The sequence below is a fragment of the Neovison vison genome, chromosome 14 (genome assembly GCF_020171115.1).
Source record: "Neovison vison isolate M4711 chromosome 14, ASM_NN_V1, whole genome shotgun sequence".
Lineage (NCBI taxonomy): Eukaryota > Metazoa > Chordata > Mammalia > Carnivora > Mustelidae > Neogale > Neogale vison.
This window is the reverse complement of record NC_058104.1, coordinates 33,122,086-33,131,185: the sequence shown is the minus strand read 5'-3', so window position 1 is coordinate 33,131,185 and position 9,100 is coordinate 33,122,086. Positions and strand designations below refer to the sequence as shown.

The following is a 9,100-nucleotide window of genomic DNA, read 5'->3' as shown; positions in this document are numbered from 1 at the left end:
CGCGTCCCTCACGGGAACTTAGGAGCGTCTTAGCTAAGGTCTATCCGTATAAACCCCCAACCAGGCTACTCCATGGAGTAGATGACCGTTATGCCATATGACGCTCCGCGAGACTCAGGGTGCAGCCCACTCAGACTCCGTAGCCAAAGGCGGTGGAGCCACATAAACATTCATACAGTCATGCATTCCTCAGATTCAAACGGATCAGACATTTTTCCCTAAATAGAATGTTACCTTTATAACTGATGCAAAGAACATATAGACACTTAGGACGTCGACAGGACAGTCTGGACACAAGAGACAAAAATAGAAATACGGTCAGGAGGAACGCGAGGTCCTCCCTGACCGACAGGGTTACGGTCAGGAGGAACGCGAGATCCTCCCTGACCGACAGGGTTACGGTCAGGAGGAACGCGAGATCCTCTCTGACCAACAGGTGGCCCAAGATAATGGACCTCTTCAGACACCCCGAGGCGTCCCCCGGGGTGTTACAGATCCCCGAGGCGTCCCTCGGGGTGGCAGGGGAGAAGTCCGAGTTCGTCAACTCCTTCTCAATCCTGCCCCTACTACAGAGCAACAACGTTGTTGTACAGTCGTGACGCAAGAACACAAAGACAAGAACATAACATACAATCAGAGACAGAGACACAGATGACAGAGACACAGATACTGGCCAGCTTACCTCCCGGTGGGGACCAGCTAGAGTCTTGGGTGGGACTTCATGAGATCTCGGTGGAACCTCCAAATGAAAGATCCTGGAGCCGCACCCAAGAATCAGACAGCACGCCTCCACTGGATGCAAATTGCAAGAGGTTTATTGATTACACAGGCGCCTGCGGATGCATCAGCCTTTGTGGGCTGAGCGTGCCGGGCTAAGTTGGGGAGCAGATTATATAGGGCAAGGTTGGGGTGGCGGGAAGCGAGTTTACAGAAGCAGATGCTTGGTTACAGGGTTCTGATTGGTTAACCTAAATCAAGCATTGTTAGGCACTGTAACGGTTTGTTCTGGCGGGAAGCGATCCTACAGAAGCAGATATGCATGGTTACAGGAGTCTAATTGATCAATTTGATTCAGGCATGATTGGGCGTTGGGGTCAGGGCGTTCTGGCGGTTCCTTGGGACAGCACTCTGGAAAGTCCCGGTACATTTCGTTTCTCATTTGTGTCTCCTTTGACAGACCAGGTGACCACAGACAATGTGTTGCCATCAGGCTATGGGGACAATAGGTTGCTAAAACAAACCTTACTAAGGAGGAAGGGGGTCTTTCAATACCAACCTAAGACAGGACAGGGATCATCGATATCTTGTGTCTGATGATGGGTAAGGATGTTTTCTGCTACTGACGACCTAAGACAGGCACAATTTCTGCCATAAAACAAAAAAGGGGGAGATGTCGGGGACCGCCTCCGGCTGGGAAAGTCCCCGCCATTACAAGATGGTGCTTGGCTCACTGCCAGCAAAATATGCTGCAAGTGAACACCGAACTTTCTGGTGAAGCCCGCCTAAAGGAGGACATAGTCATTGGCTGTTTCAAATTTAATCAGCATAGTAACAGGACTCTCATTGGCTCTCCCCATTGTTTGGCCCCTTATTGGTCACCCTGCTCACTGATTGGTCATGTAAATGTATATAAGTGTGTAGGCTTGCGGAAATAGAAGATACATCTGAAACGGGCTTTTTTGTCATCCTTGCGGGTCGAGGGCGACACTGAACAGGACTGTGGTGTAGAGATGGGGGAGAAGCTACATGCAGGAGGGAGAACCCAGGAGATCGACTTGGCTCTGTGAAGAGGGAAGGAGAGGAATCTCTCCTTCTCCCAGAATTTTTTATTTTGCGAGCTGCTACTACCTTGGTGGGGGTCCTAGAGGATAAGAGTGGGTTTCCTGTTGGAGGGGGTAGCAGAGAGTTTGGCTTGGGTCTTGGTGAGTCAAGGAGCTTGGTGAAGAGCCCAGTGGAGACATCCATATCCAGTTGGCAGCTGGGTGAACACTATGTATGGACACTATGTTTCTTTATTGCTCTATCCTTAGCTCCTGGCCTGGCACATAGTAGGTATTCAGAAAATATTTGTTCCCTGCAGCCTAAGCTGCCATTCCTGGGGCAGCTGGGCCGCAGCTGGGGGTTGCCTACAAACTCCTGTTGTCTTCTGATTCTTAGCCTCCCCCTGGGCAGCAGTTCTGGGGATACTTGGTGAGATAGTCCAACTGCACTGGATTCTTTTCCATAGCGAACTAGGTCAGTTCCAGGACCCACAGAGATGCTGTCTTGGGCTTGTGGCCTGGGCTCTGCCTGAGCCATTCCGTGGGTGGAGTGGAGGGCAGTGAGGCTTCCTTCACAGACCACATCTTCAATTTCAGCAGAGATGTGCTGAGGAGGGGAATTTCCCATGGTGATGACACAGGTGTTGCTGATGTCATCTCGGCACCGCAAGAAATCAACAGACTCTCAGATGAAATATTGACGCTGGGGGCTAAAGTCAGACATCGGAAGCATTCGTCCCAATCTTCATCCCAGGGAACACATAGCTTAGAGCCAAATGAAATCTGCGAAAGGCAGAGTACCATCAAGGAACTTGAACAAAATCGAACGAGGGAAATTGATGGCCATCAACTGGCAGTGGCAGTATGACAGAATGTCCACGAACAGGAAATGGCAGAAATTATTCACAGGCACCAAAAAAATTAAATGGCTGTGAAAAAAAGAGTAAAGAACTGCAAAACCTGTTACAGAACGATGGCCCTGGACTCAGAGTCGCTAGTAACTCTAAGATTCAGATCTGCCAAAAACCACTCAAGTTCCACAAGTGAAAAAAGCAGAGTCAGGAAAAGTTTCCTTCAGGAAAACTGAAGAACTTGAGAACAGCGTATTAACACCTAAGAGACAAACTATTTTTTGTAGACCTCTTGAGGAGACAATAGGCGTTAACTAATAGGGGCGCCACCGCCCAGGGAGTGAGAAAGCTCCCGGGCGTGTGGGCGGGGCTAAAAGGAGTCCAATAATCGTTCCGCAGGCCGAGGAGGCGGGGAAATTGTCCAATCAGCGACTGGGCCGACGGGCCAATGAGCAGGAAGGTTGTTAGCGACGCTGACGGGTGCATTAGAGTTGAGAGAATGTCCTTGAAGCTGGGGCCACGTGGGGGCCACTGTAGGGTCGGGAAAACCAAGGTTTGGAGTTAAGACTTGCACTTTCTGTAGGTTCTTGGAGACTAAGCATAGTGATTTAAAACATGGAGTTCAGATCCAAGCTGATTGTAGCTCTCCCTCTTAGAAGCCACGTTCCTAATCCATTGTGTGTCTCAGTTTCCTGATGGGAGAAATGGGGATGATAATAATCCCACTTCACAGATGATCGGAAGGATGAAATGATACTTAACATTAATGAAACACTTAGGGCCATGTCTGTCATGTAGTAGGTGTTAGTGGTGGTTGACTTAAGGAATAGATAAATACAGAAGTTTTGAAGACGTGGAGGCAGTCTGTGGTGACATTTGTGAACATAAATGGACTCCACCCAACTTCATTTGTTCTCCAGCTTTCAGGGGCCACTGACCTCATGTGTGGCACTGTTGAATTAGAAATAATTTTTCTCATATGAACTGCTGTTTGCTAAGAGACTCTGAAGTACCACTGAAACTATCGGAGAGAAAGGAAATAGTTTTTAGCAGCATATTACAATTTGTTTACTTAAAATTGTTGTTCGTATTGATTTATTTAATATTCGTTGGTAACAGTTTGTGCAAACTTGCTTACTTAAAAAAAAAACTCTAGAGTAATGCAGATACAAGAAAAGGACAGAGAAGTAGTATAACTAGAGCTTGCCTTTTCGTGACTCTCTATTCGATAGTTTTTATAATTTCTCTGTTCTTCTCTGCCTTAGTTTCCACTGCCCTGTTGTGTCTGCAGCCATCTCCACATCGTAGGGGAAGTTTGGGTTTGGAATTGCGGAGACTCTAAGGCCATTGTACTGAGCTCAAAGAGCACATCAGCAGAGCCTGTGGGGCTTTTAAAACAAAACACAGATGCTCACGTCCTCCGCTAGACTGACTGAGTCAGAATCTTCTGGGATAGGTCCAGGGCTATAAAGACCAGGTATGTTTGCCGTGTGGATGCATTTCATGACAGCTTTTTTTGCACTGGACTTTCCTTCATCTGAACAACATGCAAGAGGATTAGGAAAATCCATAGGTTAATGTTTGGAGATACTTTACAGGGCTCTGTCCTTCAAGTTCTGTGATATCATGATCGGCCACTTCACTGTGGTGTGTTAAACCCTTAAATCTTGTCAGAAAGTCATGTTATTAATACCATAGGGATTCTTTGCATGAATCATAACAAATCCCTTTCTGCCTCCCTCCTCTCTTCAGAATGGGGATAAGAATGGTAACCTGCCTTTGGGATGTAAGGATTAAATGAGAAATAGAAATAGATCCAAGGCAGTTAGCTCCTCATGGAGCTCCCCCATTCTGTCGTTCTCTGGGCAGCTCCCTTTCCCACTCTCCGGAATCCTTCCAGCAGACTTTTCCCACTCTCCTCAACCCTGTGATTGATGCCGCCCTCCTCCTTCATTCTCTGCATAACATGGGCGATGGGATGGGTCCTGCTTCACGGAGAAGATGGGAACCTTCAGATTGGAACTCCATGAACGTCCCTCCAGGAAAGGGAACTGACCTTTCCTCCCATGACAGTGGTCAACGTCCTCCCCAGAGGCCACTGGGAGCACACCTGTCCTTAAACACAGTGGGTTCATTACTCCTCATTGGGGAGAACCCACATCATGGGCACTGTGGGGCTGATCAGTAAGAAAGAGTGTTAGAAAGAACATACAAGATATGGGCTTTGAGCAGATGTATTTGAGAGTGTTCAAGGAAGCAGGGGTGTGCTCTGGACTGGGTGCTGCCCGGAGGTGAATCAGTGCTGTGATTGGGTAGCTCTATAGTCTTTTCTAGAAGGTGGTGTGAGTAGTGAGATGAACTGTGTCATTCAGAAGGAAGGCGCTTGCTCCTTCGAACTGGGAGAGGGGATGATTGGTATTTTGTGGTGGACCAACCACCTGGTTTTGTCTGAGTGGGCCTATTTTGTGTCCCTTCTTCACCCTAGCCAGGTCACCTTGTGCTGCTGTTCTGCGAGGTCGTTTGTGTCCAACAAGGGAACCATATGGCCTCTCTATGCATGCCAGGCCACTGCTACCAGCCGTGCAGCCTTGCTCATGGTGCCAGGCCACCTCCTCGATGCCAGCACTGCTCTTCCTTCTTGCCCCGTGGAGGAGGGAAGTCTTCACAAGACAAATACATGTTTGCCAGACAGGGGAAACTAGCCTGGACACTGAAGCCCAGGGCTGTGTCAGTGGCACCTGATGTTGTGTTGGAGAGCAGGGAGCAAGAGAGTGTTCTGGAGAGACTGTCAGAGAGTGAAATGCAGGAGGACTGAGGGGTTTAAAGTCGGGGAGGTGATGTGCTCTGGGTTTTCAACCATCCCCAGGAGCCGCATGGGTGCTGCACTGGTGACAAAGGGCAAGTCTGTTCCCTTTTCCTTCCCTGTGAGCAGACCCCTGGCTCAGGTCCCTTCTCCTACCTGCTCTGTTGCAACCCATCCTCCTCATCCTACCTGCTTCTCATCCAGTTCCCTCTGCCAACCATGTGCTCCTGCTCTGGCCAGGGTGATCTTTTTGGAATCCCACATCTTCTCTTGTTAATGTGTTACTGGAAACCTTTTGATTCCCCATTAGCTACAAGGTGAGAATCTGTACTGCTTGGTGTGACTCCCTTTGCTTTTCATGATCCTCCCGTGGTACCCTGGGTCTCCTGCTGTCAACTGGAAATCTGCATTTGCATGTCTCAGAGTTATCTCAAATCCAGTCTTTCCAAAACTGTTCTCAAGATTCCCTTCCTGTATTTTCCTTCTTACCACCCCCACCCCCCGAGCTCCATGAATGGGACCACTGTGTCCTTCAGCTCCCCCGTGCAAAAGGAAGAAGTCATCTGCTTTGACTTTCTTCCCCCTTCTGCAATCACTCACCCAGACCTGTGATTTTACTGCTAAACAGTTTTTGGAATCTACCACATTTTCTCTATATTTGCTCCTGCTGTCGCAGTTCAAGTTATGAGCATTTGTCTTTTGACCCATGGCTAGTCTGCCCAGGTAGCTTCCAGGCTCTCCTCCGTTTCCCAGATCCCCATGTTCCCATGGAGCCATAGGTTTGTGGAAGTCTCATTCTATCATGTCACTGCCTAGTTTCATGGCTTCTTGTTGCTGTTGGAGATGAACCCAAATGTTCCTTCTGTGTCTGCACGGCTGCTCCATCCTCCTTCTCCAGGCTTGCTTCCGGCTCACCTTCTCTGCCCTATAGGATCCAGTCAGTCCTTCTAATGTGCCCTGTGCCTGCCGGTCGTGGGGCAGCTCGGCTGCTCCCTCTGCCTGAGACACTTTCTCTCCCAGGACAAGAGATGCTGCTGGCTTGGATCAGGGTGGTAGGGGGGGAAGTGCTGCTAGTCGACCCAAGTCTGGGTACATGTTGAGGAGGAGCTGATGGGATGTACTGACAGATTGGATGTGGGTGAGGCCCTTGAGTCAAGAAGGTGCCCAGCCTCTGGCTCTTCTGGTTCATGTCAGATGCGGCTCCCTCTGGAGGCCCCTGACACCTGCAGACAAGGTCCAGCCCACTATCTCTTCTCTGTGCATGTCCTTTGTGGCAGTCAATCCCCATTGCAACACAGACATCTTGTTTAATGATTATCTACCCCGTGGGAATAATGGTGCCCAGAGGGACCATGTGTGTCTCAGTGCCTCATGCCCTGTAGACCCCAGTAAGTACTTCTCAGCTAGCAGAGTGATGGGGAACTGAATATAGATGCTCAAGGCTCTATTTCTTTCTTTTTTTTTTTTTTATTAAAGATTTTATTTATTTGACAGAGAGAGATCACAAGTAGGCAGAGAGGCAGGCAGAGAGAGAGGAAGGGAAGCAGGCCCCCTGCCGAGCAGGGAGCCCGATGCGGGACTCGATCCCAGGACCCTGAGATCATGACCTGAGCTGAAGGCAGCGGCTTAACCCAATGAGTCACCCAGGCGCCCTCAAGGCTCTATTTCTTGATGAGGTCTCCAAATTGCCATGTTCTATTTCACTGGTTTTTAGTGGTCTGTGTGTTTTAGAAAGCAGGCCAGGGGCCTTAAGACTTCTGAAATTCTATTGTGAGAATTCCCGTTGATGTGATTTTAACCTCATTAAAAAACGTCCCCCTCAGGGGGGTCTCCTAAGCCAGCTTCACGGTGCAGTGACTACGCTCTGGGCCTTCACATGCGATGACCTGTTCCGCTTCAACAACATTAACTTGGATCCACTTATAGAAACTTATGGGATTCCTTTTTACTTACAGTACCTTGCCCACTGGCCAGAGTACTTCATTGTTGTGGAGGCACCTGGTGGAGAGTTAATGGGTTATATCACAGGTAATGCAGTAGGCTCAGTAGCTAGGGAAGAATGGCACAGGCACATCACTGCTCTCTCTGTTGCCACAAAATTTTGATGCCTTGGTTTGGCTGCTAAAGTTATGGGGTTATTAGGGGAGATTTCAGAAGGAAAGGGTGGATTTTTCAGTGATCTCTTTGTAAGAGTGTCTAACCAAGTTGCAGTCAACATGCACAAGCAGCTGGGCTACAGCGTGTACAGGACAGGTCATAGAGTACCACTCGGCCAGCAACGGGTAGCCCAATGAGGATGCCTATGATATGAGGAAAGCTCTTTCCAGAAACACTGAGAAGAAATCTGTCATACCATTACCTCATCCTGTGAGGCCTGAAGACACTGAATAACCATGGCCAGTGGTTCTTAGGCTGATGCTCCATTTTATGGACAATATTATTTTCTATTATTTTCTCTTTTTTAAATTTATTTGATAGAGAGAGATCACAAGTAGATGGAGAGGCAGGCAGAGAGAGAGAGAGAGAGAGAGAGAGAGATGGAAGCAGGCTCCCTGCTGAGCAGAGAGCCCGATGCGGGACTCGATCCCAGGACCCTGAGATCATGACCTGAGCCGAAGGCAGCGGCTTAACCCACTGAGCCACCCAGGCGCCTGACAATATTATTTTCATTGGATGATCTAGGAGCTCAATTGGGAGAAAAGTAATCATTTTCGTCTTACAGACTTCAAGAAAATACAGGTTATAAACTTCAGTCTCAGTCTTTCCAGTTAGCAATATCATACCTACTAAAGCTGTTCACTGTAATAAAATTCAATCAAAAGGCAGCAAGGTCAGATGGAAACATTCCACTATTTGGGGTCATAATATTCACTGTATGCTAGGGAGAAAACTTGCTCCAGTCTCCTCCTAAATTCTGTGCCTGAGAGCTACTGCTGCATATATATTTTTTATTTTGAACTGTTTTTATATTGAACTATTTTTATATTGAACTGTTAATTGAAGATTTTTTTAAAATTTATTTTTTATTTATTTTCGGCATAACAGTATTCATTATTTTTTCACCACACCCAGTGCTTCATGCAATCCATGCCCTCTATAATACCCACCACCTGGTACCCCAACCTCCCACCCACCCGCCAATTCAAACCCCTCAGATTGTTTCTTAGAGTCCATAGTCTCTCATGGTTCACCTCCCCTTCCAATTTCCCTCAACTCCCTTCTCCTCTCTAACTCCTCATTTCCTCCATGCTATTTGTTATGCTCCACAAATAAGTGAAACCATATGATAACTGACTCTCTCTGCTTGACTGATTTCACTCAGCATAATCTCTTCCAGTCCCGTCCATGTTGCTACAAAAGTTGGGTATTCATCCTTTCTGATGGAGGCATAATACTCCAGAGTGTATATGGACCACATCTTCCTTATCCATTTGTCCATTGAAGGGCATCTTGGTTCTTTCCACAGTTTGGCAACCATTTTTTTTTAAAGATTTTATTTATTTATTTGACAGAGAGAAATCACAAGTAGGCAGAGAGGCAGGCAGAGAGAGAGAGGGGGAAGCAGGCTCCCTGCTGAGCAGAGAGCCCGATGCGGGACTCGATCCCAGGACTCTGAGATCATGACCTGAGCCGAAGGCAGCGGCTTAACCCACTGAGCCACCCAGGCGCCCCTGGCAACCATTTTT

General features: G+C 47.9%; 1 pseudogene; it reads left to right on the top strand.

Moving 5' to 3' along the window:
- Nucleotides 1–7,201: 7,201 nt before the first annotated feature.
- LOC122895477 lies at nucleotides 7,202–7,831 on the top strand (annotated as a pseudogene).
- The last annotated feature ends 1,269 nt before the right edge of the window (nucleotides 7,832–9,100 follow it).